Source organism: Oryctolagus cuniculus, chromosome 1 (genome assembly GCF_051225735.1).
Source record: "Oryctolagus cuniculus isolate XC-2025 breed Fujian yellow rabbit chromosome 1, ASM5122573v1, whole genome shotgun sequence".
Lineage (NCBI taxonomy): Eukaryota > Metazoa > Chordata > Mammalia > Lagomorpha > Leporidae > Oryctolagus > Oryctolagus cuniculus.
In genome coordinates, this window is record NC_142867.1 from 52,759,138 (window position 1) to 52,774,798 (window position 15,661).

Genomic DNA, 15,661 nt, shown 5'->3' on the forward strand with positions numbered 1-15,661 from the left:
GGCCACAACGGCTAGGGCTGGGCCAGGCCAAAGCCAGGAGCTTCATCTGAGTCTTCTACGTGGCTGCAAGGCCCCAAGGACTCGGGCCGTCCTCCACTGCTTTCCCAGGTGCATTAGCAGGGAGCTGGATGGGAAGTGGAGCAGCAGGGACCCAAACGCGCAATGCAGGCGGCGGCTTTACCTGCTAGGCCACAGCGCCAGCCCCTCAACAAATACCTTCTTTCTGCAACGTCTGTTTTCATACCAAACTACCCAAACCAGGTTTTCTTCCTCTTTTGTTTCCTCTTCTTGCAACACCCTTCCGACTCGTCTCCAAACAGGTGAGCTCTTACTCATCCTGCGGATTCAGCTCAAAAGTAAACTTCCTGGTGTAAGCTTCCTCAACACCTCAACCTGCCAGGTGGGGCCAACAGGTGGATCCCTTTCTGCTCGCTGCGAGCAGCGTGCGTTCACCAGGGCATCATGAGATGACCCACCTCCTCTCCCGTGGGTCTGGCTCCCCGTGTTGTGAGCTTCAAGAGTGGAGACGCTGCCCCCCCCCCCCCCCTTATAGTCCAATAATTGAAGACGGCGGGCTCTGGGAAGCCGAGCGACTTGAACGCTATCACGTGGCGATCCTCTGGCCACAAGAAGCATAGCTCATCCAGTGTACTCTCCCTGTTCTACAGGCCGGCCAGCTCCGGCAGCTCCAGCTCGTTCCCGCCAATCGAGCGTTCAAATACAAGCAGCGGCGGACGCCGGGGAACAGAGGGTGCGCCTCGCGACACCTGCCTCTCATCCACTCCAGCCGCCGCACGCCGGCTCGCTGACCCGCCCCGAGCAGATCTCGGGGTCCGCACGGCCGCGGGAGACGATTCTCCCGAACAAGCAGTCCCACAGGTATTTCTCCAACTCTGGACTGGGAACGCCGTCCGCTTTTTTCTAACGGTGACGGGAAGTTAAGGGGCAGACGTGGGATTCGAACGTTTGGGAGTGACGGCTCGCAGCCACTCAGGCTCCGGGCTCGTGGCGTATTCCGCCCTGACGTCCGTGAGGAGGGGGCCGCGCGGCACAGTTCACCCAGCCGAGGCAAGCGCCCACCTTAGCCGGCCGCTCCCTTAACTGCTCCCGTGCCCGACGCCCCACCCACCCTGGGAGGGGAGCGGCCGCTCTCGCGAGAACGCAGCTAGCCTCGCCTCTTAGGATTGCGGACTCTCGCGAGAAGAGGCTGAGGAGCCGGCCTGCAACCTGCCCGGGCGGCTCTTGTAGGCGCAGCCGCCTGAGCGGCCGCCTCCACAGCTACCTCTGGGGGGATCCGGCTGAGGAGGAAGCGGAGGTGTCGCTGGCCTCGGCGTTTGCTTTGATCCTCAGCGGTCGCTCAAGGGGGACTACAGGTTGGAGGGTGACTGGACTCGGCTGGGGGACGGTGGTAGGGCGGCGAGGGAGGCTGGGCTTGGCGGGGGCGAAGAAGGAAAGGGGCGGAGGGCCAATCTGGGCGTGATAGCCCGGCTGCCGAAGGGTCCCGGCGGCGGGACCCTGATAGGGGAGCGTGGGTGGCGTTCTGCGCTCCGGCCCCCGGCGCCCGGTTCGGAGAGGCAGGGACAGGGGCTTGAGTTTCGGGGCTGCTGCTTTTGGGTTGGGAGTCCGGAGGCCTTTCCCCGGGGATGAAGGCGATCCCTTCATCCCTCCTATCCAGGGCAGAGTAATCCTGTGCCCCGCCCCTTTCCTGTCATCTCGGGGCCAGCCCGGCGACATCCTGAGGAGGGCGCATCACAATAGGGGATGAGGTGGTGGGTGGGTGGTCTCCCTGTGGGTGGAGAAGAGTGAAACTCTGCTAACGTGCGGCGTGTTGTTATGCTACGACAGTGTCCCGTGTGGCAGAGCTTTGTTTTCTCAACAGTTGCCCCGAAAGGGTTCCGAATCCTTGAGGATGGGGTGCAAAGAGGGGAGACCTCACTTAGTACTTGTGTTCGTGTGGGCCAGTGGGAGCACCCCGAGCCTCCCAGATTTCCGCCTCTTTTCTCCTCAGTATTTTGGGTCCGTGCTGAGAAGTCAGCAGTCCACACATGTCACTGGGTGCACTGGGCAAGTGAATTTATTTCACAGTTTCTACCTTTTGAGCCTTCCTGCTTTTTATTTTAATTAGCAAGCTGGACAAAGTACAGGATATTGGTTTTACTTGGATTGATACTGTCCAAAAAGTGTGAATGATTTTTGAAGGTGTAATTTCATGGATTTCGGTGACATTTCGGAGTTTGTGACCTAACTGTCCTGGAGCCACAGACTAACACAGGTGTTCCTCTAGAAAGCTGTGTCTCAACAATGTTTTTGAGTGCTTGCACCTTTCTCTCAAAAGCTTCCAGGTTTTTTTTAAGGTATTATATTTTATCCTTCCACAAATCCGAATTTTGTTCTTTTTCACCCTTCTAAGCCTTGTAAAAAAAGTTTTTATTATTAACTATGAATTGCAAACTATTTACTTTGTGGCTTTTTGCAAGCAATTAGGTGACTTAGTGAAGTATAGAAGTGCTGTGGAAAATATGTGCCTTTCAAAGGGATGGATTATGAGTAACAAACTCACGTGCCTTTGGATAGTAGTCAGATACTGAAAATGAATGAAATACGCTAAACAGTTTATGCTTTTTGTAAAGCGGGACATCCATTATTCAGGTCTACCTGATGAGTGTCATGTATGAATGCCAGTCTTTTCAGGTGTGTACAATAAAACTGGATTTTTCTGTGCAGTTTCTTGATTTTAAAGTCTCAACAATTAGTCAGAATAACTTAAAATAACTTCACATGGCCCAGTTAAACCCAAAGCTCTCTGTAGTTGCATCCTGCTCTCCATTTTAGGAGCTCTGGTATAGGTCAGAATTAATGAAGTTACAACCGAAAAAATATATAGGTTTAACGCAAGCTTGCCAGTTAGTTTGGAATTTCAAGAGGACTTGGAAAAAATTTCAAGTCTAATTGAACTGTATTTGAACTTGTAGATAGGATTCAATAGCCTTTAAATACAGTGGGACAGATTGAACTGGTGCTTTGTACAGTGGTTCCCCCTTGTCTCTTGTTTTGCTTTCCATGGTTTCAGTTACCTGTGTTCAACTGTGGTTCAAAAATATTGAATGGAAAATTCCAGAAATAAATTATTCATAAGTTTTAAATTGTGTGTAATTCTGGGTAGCAAGTTGAAATTCCTTGTCATCCTTTTTGTCCTGTCCAACACATCCACACGGTGTGTGTTACCCACCTGTTGGTCACTTAGTAACTTGGTTATCAGACTATCTGGGTATGGCAGTGCTTGTGTTCAAGTAACCCTTATTTTACTTTAATAATGGTCCCAGAGTATGGGAGTAGTGATGCTGACCATTTTGGGTGTGCCAAAGAAAAGATTTGAATTGTTTCATTTAAGTGAAGAAGTAAAAGTTCTCAAAGAAAAAAAAAGTATGCAGCAGTTGTTAAGATCTACAGACAGTAATATGACAAAGACTGCAGTCACCTTTTTTTACAATGTTAAAATTGCTCTATTTCATTGTTAATCTCTTGCTATGCCTACTTTATCATTTAAACTTCATTATGTATGTTTAAGAAAAAAACATACTATGGGTAGCATTTGTTCTAAACCATCTGAGGTTTCAAGTACCCATTGTGGGTCTTGGAATGTATCCTCCATGCATAAGTGAGGTCTACTATAGTAGCATTTAAAACAAGAAAATAGCTAAAGGTAAAAAAAACCTCGATGTTTATGGTTTTTTTTTTAATTTTCTTTCTTTCTTTCTTTTTTTTTTTTTTTTTTTACAGGCAGAGTGGACAGTGAGAGAGAAAGAGAGAGACAGAGAGAAAGGTCTTCCTTTGCCGTTCGTTCACCCTCCAATGGACGCCGGGGGTGGCGTGCTGCGGCCAGCGCATTGCCCTGATCCGAAGGCAGGAGCCAGGCACTTCTCCTGGTCTCCCATGGGGTGCAGGGCCCAAGCACTTGGGCCACCCTCCACTGCACTCCCTGGCCACAGCAGAGAGCTGGCCTGGAAGAGGGGCAACCAGGACAGAATCCGCCGCCCTGACTGGGACTAGAACCCTGTGTGCCGGCACCGCAGGTGGAGGATTCGCCTATTGAGCCGCAGTGCTGGCCTTTTTTTTTTTTTTTTAAGATTTTATTTGAGAGGCAGAGTTACAGAAAGGGAGAAACAGAGAAAGGTCCCCAGATGGCTGCAAGGGCTGGAGCTGGGCGCCTCCTCCAGGCCTCCCATTTAGGCACAGGGGCCTAAGCACTTGGGCCATCTTCCATTGCTTTCCCAGGCCATAAGCAGGGAGCTGGATAAGAAGTGGATCGGCCAGGACATGAACCTACACCCATATGGGATGCTGGTGCCACAGGTGGAGGCTTAGCCTACTATGCCACAGTGCTTGCCATAACCAGAATTTTGACCAAAGTTGATGTATAGATTTCTTGTCAGGAAATAAATTTGCTTAGATGCTCTTTAATGTACTTGAAGCTAATATGTAAAATTAGATTCAAGAGACCCAGTTTAAGCCATTTTAGGATTTGAAAGTTTGTTATTTTGCTATGCCATCCCACATTGTCTTCTTTGGATTTGACTTTACTGGGAAAAAATAATGATCTGGGGGCTGGTGCCATGGCGCAGTGGGTTAATCCTCCGCCTGCGGTGCCGGCATCCCATGTGGGCCCCAGTTCCCGTCCCGGCTGCTCCTCTTCCCATCCAGCTCTCTGCTATGGCCTGGGAAAGCAGTAGAAGATGGCCCAAGACCTTGGGCCCCTGCACCCACATGGGAGACCTGGAAGAAGCTCCTGGCTTCTGACTTCGGATCGGCGCAGCTCCGGCTATTGTGGCCATCTGGGGAGTGAACCAGCGGATGGAAGACCTTTCTCTCTGTCTCTCCCTCTCACTGTCTGTAACTCTACCTCTCAAATAAATAAAATCTTTAAAAAAAATATTCATATGTTGGATTTTATTCACTGACAGTTGGGGATAGGGGAATGTTAGCAAAGGGATGGAAAGGAATGGGATGGGGCAAGTGTGATGAGGCAGGTATTCTTGTGCCTCTTCCTTATATTGTCCATGAAAACACTGATTAAAATTAACTAGTTCTTTCCACTGGATTTTTGTTTTTTTTTTTTTTAAGATGGGAACCAGGAGCTTCTTCCAGGTCTCCCACCTGGGTGCAGGGGCCCAAAGAATTGGACCATCTTCTACTGCTTTCCCAGGCCATAGCACAGAGGTGGATCTGAAGAGGAGCAGCTGGGACTAGAACCGGTGCCCATATAGGATGCCGGCGCTTCAGGCCAGGGCTTTAACCTGCTGCACCACAGCACCGCCCCCCCCCCCCCCCTTTAAAGATTTATTAATTTGAGAGGTAGAGTTAAAGACAGGGAGAGAGAGAGTGAGCAAGAGAGGTCTTCCATTTGCTGGTTCACTCCCCAAATGGCCCACAGCAGCCGGAGCTAAGCTGATCTGAAGCCAGGAGCTTCTTCCGGGTCTCCATGCTGGTGCAAGGGTCCAAGCACTTCGGCCATTTTCTACTGCTTTCCCAGGCCATAGCAGAGAGCTGGAACAGAAGAGGAGCAGTCGGGATTTGAACTGGTGCCCATATGGGATGCCAGAGCTGCAGGTGGAGTCTTAGTACTACGCCACAGCACTGGCCCTGGTTAACTAATTCATATAAGAAGAGATACTTTGAATTGATTAAACTTAGTGTCTTATACATAGTAGAGCTAAGTGATGTTTGTGGAATTGAACTTTGTGGATTAAAATTCATTTACTTGGCTGGCGCTGCGGCTCACTAGGCTAATCCTCCGCCTGTGGCGCTGGCACCCCGGGTTCTAGTCCCGGTTGCTCCTTTTCCAGTCCAGCTCTCTGCTGTGGCCCGGGAAGGAAGCAGAGGATGGTCCAAGTACTTGGGTCCCTGCATCCACATGGGAGACTGGGAGGAAGTACCCGGCTCCTGGCTTCAGAACGGCACAGCGCCAACCATAGTGGCCATTAGGGGAGTGAACCAATGGAAGGAAGACCTTTCTCTGTCTTTCTCTCTCACTATCTAACTCTACCTGGCAAAAAATAAAAAAATTCATTTACTCATTAGTATGAAGTACTTTAATCACATAATCTGATACATAAATAGATTATGGAGAAGGGCAATATCAGACATCAGACCTGAGTAAGAGATGGGCCTTTGGCATATAAAGGGCAAGGGGAAAGTGCTCAATAAGGTTAATTGTCAGAGTTGGCTAGGTGAAGGATGGTTTTGAAAAGGAAAATGAATTGGCTAAGTATTTGCCTTTTATTAATAAACTTATCATAATTCATGCAAAGACTGCATTGGATACTTACTTTTAATCAAGTCTGCTGTGGGTATTTACAGAATAGATTTTTTTCTTCATTTTAGCTCTGTCTTCTCGGGTCAAGCCAGGCTAGTATTTCTTCATTTCCTTTCTGTAGAATAAGAGGTGAAAGGAGAACTATATATTATGTTTGTGAGGGATTCCTTTTTGAGAATTTTTAAAAATTTTATATTTGGAGATAGTGTTTGTTGAAGGATGAACTATCATTTTCCTCTACCCATGTTACTACTTCTAAAGTACGAAATTCTGTCTTGAAAGTAGCTTTCTCCCTCCTTTTTACCCCTTGAAATGCTTTCTCAAAGGAGGGTTAGGTGAAGCTAGGGGAAGGAATTGAGTATACTTTTCTCAGTACCTTCTGATTGTTTTTGGTATTCCTCATTCTTATGATATACATTCTCTGTTCATGGACTCACAGGAGAGGAAAGAAAATGGAATACCTACAGTTCTAACAGCTTATGATTAATTTACAGTCAAAGTAATACACTTTTTTGGGGTCTGTTTCAGTTATTTTTATTTATCATGTTTCTTTGAAATAAAATTGAGGGAAGAGATAGTTACGGGTGTTTGTTTATGGAAGAACTGCAATTTGAGTACCCCCAATCCCAAAATCCAAAACTTTGAGTGCCAATATGCCTACAAGTCTGATAATTGAGTGTATGCAATCTTTATTTCATGCACAAAATTATTAAAAGTGGCATATAAGGGGCTGGGGCTATGGCGCAGCGGGTTGAAGCCCTGGCCTGAAGCGCTGGCATCCCATATGGGCGCCAGTTCTAGTCCTGGTTGCTTCTCTTCCGATCTAGCTCTCTGTTATGGCCTGGGAAAGCAGTAGAAGATGGCCCAAGACCTTGGGCCCCTGCACCCACATGGGAGACCTGGAAGAAGCTCCTGGCTCCTGGCTTCGGATCGGCACAGCTCTAGCCGTTGTGGCCATCTGGGGAGTAAACCAGCGGATGGAAGACCTCTCTCTCTGTCTCTACCTCTCTCTAATTCCATCTTTCAAATAAATAAAATAAATCTTTAAAAAGAAATAAAAGTGGCATATAAAATTATCTTTAGGCTATGTATATAAGGTATGTAGGAAGCATAAATGAATTTTATGTCTAGACCATCCCATCCCCAAGATATCTTTATATATATATACACACACAGATATTCCAAAATCTGAAAAAAATTAGAAATCTAAAACACTTTTAATAAGGAATACTAAACCTATATTCAGATTTTTTTTCTCTCAAATAGAATATTAATTAAGGTTCAAGTCAGTGTTTGATTTTCCCTAGTATGGTTTGCTCTGGTTTACTTGGGATCCTTAAAACAGACCTACCGAGAAAGAAGGAATATTAAATTACTGGGTGGAAGGTGACTAATCAGAAATGAAAGAGGGGCGGTGCTGTAGCCCAGTGGGAAAGGCCAATGCCTGTGGTGCCTGCATCCCATGTGGGTTGCCGGTTTGAGTCCCAGCTGCTGAACTTCAATCCAGCTCCCTGCTATGGCCTGGGAAAGTGGTGGAGGATGGCCCAAGTCTTTGGGCCCTGCACCCGCGTGGGAGACCTGGAAGAAGCTCCTGCCTCCTGGCTTCAGATTGGTGCAGATCTAGTTGTTGCAGTGATTTGGGGAGTGAACCAGTGGATGGAAGACCTCTCTATTTCCCTAACTCCCTCCCTCTCTATAACCCTGCCTTTCAAATAAAAATAAATCTAAAAAAAAAAAAATGAGATGTCCTCTCAGGATTAAGAGTCTGGTAAATATTAGTTGCAAAGCCAAGGAAATACAATAAACTGAATATATGTTGAGCACCCCTAATTAAAAATCTGCTCAGATTTTAAATTTTTCTACTTTAGGGATGCTCAAAAGGCAGTCTTTGCAAATCTCTCTCTCTCTCTCTCTCTCTCTCACTCACTGTCCACTCTGCCTGAAAAAAAAAAAAAAAGGAAACTTCTAGGCATTTCATGTAAGGGATGTTCAGCCTATAATAGAAATAGTAAAACATAAAGAGGGAAGGTTTTATATAAAATATTTTCACCATAGAATTCTGAAGATGTAAGTTATCCTTGACAAAGCATCTTCCTTCATACCATTAGATTACTCTGTTTAAAAATGTAGAGTACCTGATTATATGGTTAAGTCATCCCTTGGTATTTGCACAGGATTGGTTCAGGACCCCTACAGATGCCAAAATCGAATATCATCATATGCTCAAATCCCTCATATGAAATGATGTAGTATTTGCATATGGCCAATATATGTTGTCCTATGTTTTTTAAATTGTATATTATAATCCCTAATCTGTACAAGTACTGTCTAAATAATTGTTAGACTGTGTTGCAGGGGTGGGGAACGTCCAGCCTGCGAGTCATAAAGGCCTACAAAATCATTTGGTCTGGCCCTGCCAAGGCAACCAACCTCAGGCAGAACTTGAGATTCAATAAAACTGTAGCAGACTCATGTTTAAGTTGGTAATTTTGTATGGCCCACAAATGATGAATGCTGTTATAAATATCCAGATGGCCCTTGGCAGAAAAAAGATTCTCCACCCATGGTAGGGAGTAGTGACAAGAAAGTGTGTAGATGTTAAGTACAATTTTTTTTTTCCTGAATCAGTTAAATTGATGGATGCGGAACCCACAGAAATGGAGGGCCAACTAATTTTTTATCTCTGAAATTAATGATATATTGGTATTTTTAGTCAGAAACTAATTTTTACTACTTAGCTAAGGGGAAAAGTCTGTCAGTGAAATCACTGAAAAAGTGACTACTTGATTAGAAATTATGAATAATACTTTTCTAAGATCATTTTAAATTGTAATCATATTTTGCTGTTTGGAATGCCTTTTTTTTTTTACAGTAATTTAAATCTGAGTTTAGAGCATGCTATTAACTTTCATGTCATTAAAGTTAACCTCTTTGAGCCTTTGTTTCCTCAGGAATAAATGTATATAGAATTAGCCAGGGATTTAAGTATGAAATGAGGTATATAAAAATGCTGATGTATGAATTTAAGTTGTTAGCACATTGTTCTGTTTTTACTCAGCAGAGAACACTCTGGCATTACTGCCTCCCTCCTCCTCTTTTTCTACTAGTTATTCCTGAACGCGTCAGTTAATTTACATTCACATCTGTCTCATTTGGAGAGAACAAGTTCAAATGACATGCCAATATGACTCTTGCTGGAAATCATGAAGCTTTTTGTCCTTTTATTTATTCTAGTAAGCATTGAACAATGGGAAGCTCATTTAAACATTTTAAAATTATATAAAGAGAGCAGATCATGTATTTCATATGTATGTCTTTAAGAGCATAATGACACTTCCCACCCTAATGTCTCTCCCTCCCACACTGCCAGCTTCCTTATTTTTTAATTATTAAAATTACATAGTTTGAATTTATAATCACAAGCTTTACACCACTAAATAAAGAATTCAACAAGTAGTAAGTAGAAAAACCACTGTTCCTCAGGAGTATAGACAAGGGCTATAAACAATAATAAAATCTTAAAATGTTAAATTTTCTCATATATATTACATTTTTTAGGGGGAAGCTCATTTTTGTTTTTCATGTTGGCATCTATTGACTGATACCTGTTCTTTGTAATTTGAATTCAGGTGGAAAAGTAAACAAAGGGAAGAGAATAGATTGAAGACAGCAATATTGTGTTTTAAAAAAAGTCATCTAGTGGAGTACTGTTATCTGCTTCTATAAATATCTTAAAAAATTTTTATTTCTCTTTAAGATCTTTAATTGTTTACAGAAGGTGAATAGAAATTTATCACGAGGTTCCTTTTTGTAGATTATATTGCACATCAGCTTAGAAATAAAATTTAAAAGCTCAGATATGTGATAAAGGTATCAGGTGCAAAATGCTCAGTAAATATTTTTAGGCTTTTCTCACTTTTGGATAGACATACGAAGTGCTAAATTATTTTAAAGGTAATTATTTCATTACAGTCATTTTCTTTTATATGATACAGACTTGCATTTGATTTTTCACACATCTAGAAAGCAAGCTATGTAGTCCTTACCTTTCAACTCTCAATTATTCATTTAGAGTTTTCTTCAAAAGTCTAACTTCTTGTAAGATGATTAACTGTTGGGCACTTTTGTTTCCTTCATGTTAAATTTTCCAAATGGCCTAAGTTTCTTTTTTAGAAGATTATGTTTATTGGATTAGTAAGATTATAAAATCATAATACTGAATACTTTAAAAATCAGTAATACTCTAATAAGAGAGAACTGAAGCATGGATCAATCTCCGTTGAATGATTTTGATAAAAGGTAGTAGGAACTAGCTGATAGTAGGAAAACTGAGACTATAGTTCATATCCATGAGTCTCCCATTGTGAGTGGTTTATTCCAGAGGCCTCTCATTGGCTGTATGTTCTTTCTAGGTGGTATATAAAAAATGTTCCATTGTGTGATAAAGTAATAGAACTTGTGTTTATATTTTTCACTGTATTCTTTCCATTTTTGTATATACTATATTGATAATGTTATAGACTGAATTACTTCTAAATACGCATACATGAGTTCATTTGAGTTGACATTTTAAAGGAAAAGTGGCATGGGATCTTGGATCATCTTTTCTCCTCTAATGAATGATACTATTTAACAGTGGCCTTGAACACTTGTTAACTTTAAAATTGTTTTATAATAAGTACTTTGAAATTTCTCTTATAAAAGTTGCTTTGGAGTAATTTCTTTCTGACTATAAGGGTAATGCACAGTGCATGTAATTTGGGACATTTTGCAAGGGGCAAAGAAGAAAATAACACATTCCATGACCCAAGGACAATTATGTCCAGTCACAAATATATATGTGTACATACATACACACTCAAAATTGGGATTCTGTATGTAATGACTTAAAAATTTTATTTTGAGAAATTGAAAGAAATTTCAAGTAATGTTCACTTATGACTAGATTGAAAAATTAACATCTTACACATGTGAATTTATTATTACCTGTAATCACTCGAGAATTTTGTAGAAACTGTTTGCCATGTTATTCTTCAGCACTGTGGTACTGTATTATATTGTATTTACTTTATCAGTACCCAATTGTTGGAAATTTGGACCTTCTCTTTTCTGATATATAAACACTTTGATAAACATACTAGGATAAATTTTTAGAAGAGTTCTATGTCAAGAATGAGTCTCTGAAATCAATTTAAACTCCAATGTACTTGAGTAACCATTTTCCCGGAACCTTAGCCATCACTGATTATCATTAAAAATGCATATCTTTGACAGGTTAAACACCTCAGATTAAGGCTGGTGCTGACATAGTGGGTAAATCCACCACCTGCAGTACTGGCAATCCATATGGGCACCAGTTTGAGTCCTGGCTGCTCCTCTGCCGAGCCAGTTTTCTGCTTATAGCCTGGAAAGCAGTGGGAGATGGCCCAAGTGCTTGGACCCCTGTCCCAGTTGGGAGACAAGAAGCTCCTCGCTCCTAGCTTCGGATCGGCTCAGCTCCCGCCATTGTGGTCATTTGGGGAGTGAACTAGCAGATAGAAGACATTTCTGTCTGTCTCTACTTCTCAAATCTTAAAGCTAAGATCCAGGAACTCCATCCTGGTCTTAACGATTAGCTTCCCAGGTGTGTTAGCAGACAGCTGGATTAGAAGTGGAGCAGCTGGGACTCAAAATGGCACTCGAGCATGGGATGCCAGTTTTACAAGCTGTGGTATGACCCACAGCACCACTATACTGGCCTCTGTATGTTTATTTTACTTCCCTTTTAGGTCATAAAAGGTGGCAAACTATATATTGTTCTGCACCTGTTCCAGCCTCCTCCATCCCCCAACACCTATCACTGTACCTTGAATATTAATCCCTATTAGTCCACGGAAATCTTAGTGATTTTACAGATGCGTAGAGCCATGGTGTAAATATTAGTTTGAGTGTTCCCCTAAAGGCCTGTGTTAAAGGCTTGCTTGATCCTCCAAAGTTTATGTTACTGAATTAAGGATGGAAATATAATCCAATTCTGGTGTTGGAAGGTGGAGCCTTTTGGATGTGATTGGATTAAATTGATGCAGAGTGCCCTTGTGATTGAATCTTGCTGGCTTTATAATTGGTGGTCACATAGAAGAAACATACTTCCTAGCTCTCTGTTTCCTCGTTTGCCATGTGCTTGTTCCTCCATACATGCTCTGTGTTGCCAGCCTGCAGCCTCACCAAATGCCTGAACCAGTGGGGCTCACTCCATCTTGAGCATAACCTTTAAAACCATGAGCCAAAATAAACCACCTTTCTTCATAAGTATAGATATTTAGTTATAGTGTTAGGTATACAAAAAGTATCCTATTGTATGGATGTATGAGTTGTTCAATTAGCTCCTTTTGATGCACATTCAAATTGTTTTATTTTTCCCAATGAAACCTTTTATTTAAGGAATATAAACTTTGTGCATTTCATAAGTATGACTTTAGGAATATAGTGATTCTTCCCACCATTCCCGCCCTCTCACCCACACTCTCACCCCTCCACATCCTCCCTTCGTATTCCCAGTCCCATCAATTTTTTTTGAAAGCTTTTATTTAATGAATACAAATTTCATAGTACACCTTTAGGAATATAGTGGTTCTTCCCCCCCATACTCACCTTCCCACTTCCGTCCCACCTCTTACTCCCTCTCCCATCCCATTCTTTATTAAGTTTTTTTTTTTTTTTTTTTTGACAGGCAGAGTGGACAGTGAGAGAGAGAGACAAAGGTCTTCCTTTGCCGTTGGTTCACCCTCCAATGGCCGCCGCGGCTGGCGCACCGCGCTGATCCGATGGCAGGAGCCAGGTGCTTAATCCTGTTTTTTTTTTTTTTTTCTTTATTAAGTTTTGATTTTAATTAGCTTTATAAACAGAAGACCAACTCTACACTAAGTAAAGATTTCCAGTTTGTACCCACATTGACACAAAAAATATAAAGTACTGTTTGAAAACAAGTTTTACAGTTAATTTTCATAGTACAACTCACTAAGGACAGAGGTCCTACATGGGGAGTAAGTGTACAGTGACTCCTGTTGTTGATTTAACAATTAACACCGTTTTAAAGATTTATTTATTTATCTTTTTGACAGGCAGAGTGGACAGTGAGAGAGAGAGAGAGAAAGGTCTTCCTTTGCTGTTGGTTCACCCTCCAATGGCCGCTGCAGCCAGCGTGCTGCGGCCGGCACACCGCGCTGATCTGAAGGCAGGAGCCAGGTGCTTCTCCTGGTCTCCCATGGGGTGCAGGGCCCAAGGACTTGGGCCATCCTCCACTGCACTCCCGGGCCACAGCAGAGAGCTGGCCTGGAAGAGGGGCAACCGGGACAGAATCCGGCGCCCCAACCGGGACTAGACCTGGGGTGCCGGTGCCACAGGTGGAGGATTAGCCTTTTGAGCTGCGGTGCCGGCCAGATTTATTTATTTATTTGAAAGAGTTACACAAAGAGAGGTGGAGGGGTGGGTAGGAGCAGAGAGAGAGGGCAGGGGGTGAGTAGAGAGGGGGTCAGAAGGGGGTAGGGGGCATAAAGGGAGCAGAGAGAGAGAAAGAGATCTTCCATCCGTTGGTTACTCCCCAAACGGCTGCAACAGCCAGAGCTGAGCTGATCCGAAGCCAGGAGCCAGGAGCTTCTTCCAGGTCTCCCACGCAGGCGCAGGGGTCCAAGGACTTGGGCCACCCTCTTCTGCTTTCCCAGGCCATAGCAGAGAGTTGGATTAGAAGTGGAGCAGCCAGTACTCAAACTGGTGCCCATATGGGATGCTGGCACTGCAAGGTGGCGGCTTTACCCACTGTGCCACAGTGCCGGCACCAACAATTAACACTCTTACATATGACATCAGTGATCACCTGAGGCTCTTGCCATGAGCTGCCAAGGTTATGGAAGCCTTTTGAGTCCACAGACTCTGTCAGTATTTAGACAGGTCCATAAGCAAAGTGGAAGTTCTCTCCTCCCTTCAGAGAAAAGTACCTCCTTCTTTGACGGTTCCTTCTTTCCTTCGGAAACTCACAGAGATCCTTCATGTAGATTGTTTTTTGCCACAGTGTTTTGGCTTTCCGTGCCTGCACACATTCAAATTGTTTTTAGAATTTTGCCACTACAAATAATGCTACAGTTAATATTTTGTTGAGAATTTGTAGAGTTGTATCTTTTTTTCCCGAGATTTATTTTATTTATTTGAAAGGCAGAGCTAGAGAGGTAGAGACAGTGAGAAAGGTCTTGCTTCTGCTGGTTCACTCCCCGAAGGGGCACAACAACCAGAGCTGGGCTGACCTGAAGCTAGGAGCCAGAAGCTCTTCTGGGTCTCCCACATGGGTCAGAGGCCCAAAGACTTAGGCCAACCTCTGCAGCTTTTCCAGACACATTGGCAGGAAGCTGGTTTGGAAGTGGAGCAGCCAAGAATCTTAACTGGTATCCATATGGATTGCCAGTGCTGCAGGCTTAACCCACTGTGCCACAGTGCTGGCCCCAAAGATGTTTATTTTTGCATAGTCAAATAAGAAAGGCTTTCCTTCCTTTCGGATTATAAGGGAAATCACCTGTTTTTTCCTAGTATTTGGATGATTTCAATTTTCACAATTAGAATGTTGATTCTTGTATAGATTCAGTTTTATGTTTTCCCAAATGTAGATATAGTTGTCCCAGTACCATTAATTAGTGATTGTCTTTTCATCAAGTGATTTGAGAGACTACTTTGTCATATATCAATTTTCTCTATGTTTTAGGGGCCTATTTCTGAACTTTTTTTTAACTTATTCTACTGTCTGGTTGTCTGTTAATGTACCACAGACTTTTTTTTTTTAAAGATTTATTTATTTATTTGAAAGGCAGAGTTACACAGAGAGAGAAGGAGAGGCACAAAGAGAGAGAGAGGTCTTCCATCTGCTGTTCACTCCCCAGTTGGCTGCAATGACCGGAGCTGAGATGATCCAGAACCAGGAGCTGCTTCTGGGTTTCTCACCCGGGTGCAGGGGCCCCAGGATTTGGGCTATCCTCTACTGCTTTCCCAGGACATAGCAGAGAGCTGGATCACAAGAGGAGCTGCCAGGATATGAACCAGCACCCAAATGGGATGCTGGCACTGCTGACGGTGGCTTTACCCACTACACCACAGTGCCGGCCCCACCACAGACTTTTAGTTACTGAAATAATCCTAAATCCAAGAAAATAATTTTTATTAAAATGAAACTACCTGTAATCTTGATACATAAAATGTCTAGAGAGTTTCTTTGTGAGCAAGTATTTTGCCTCAGGACAAATTTTAGATTCCTTAAAATAAAACATTTATATGGTCCTTTAAATTTAAATTAATTAAAAAGGAAATCAAAAAATTTAGTTCTATATT

General features: G+C 43.3%; 1 protein-coding gene across 8 annotated transcripts in view; it reads left to right on the top strand.

The window, feature by feature from the left end:
- Positions 1 to 598: 598 nt before the first annotated feature.
- BTBD10 (BTB domain containing 10) overlaps positions 599 to 15,661 on the top strand; it is a 71,313-nt gene continuing 56,250 nt past the window's right edge. For 3 of the 8 annotated variants that reach the window (XM_089311153.1, XM_089311127.1, XM_008266392.5), the window contains exon 1: positions 1,176 to 1,373. The gene's annotated coding sequence lies outside the window, so the exon portion shown is untranslated. Of the gene's footprint in view, positions 880 to 1,173; positions 1,374 to 15,661 lie in introns of those variants that run through there. The other 5 variants (XM_089311138.1, XM_089311115.1, XM_089311147.1 and 2 more) reach the window with 4 other exon arrangements.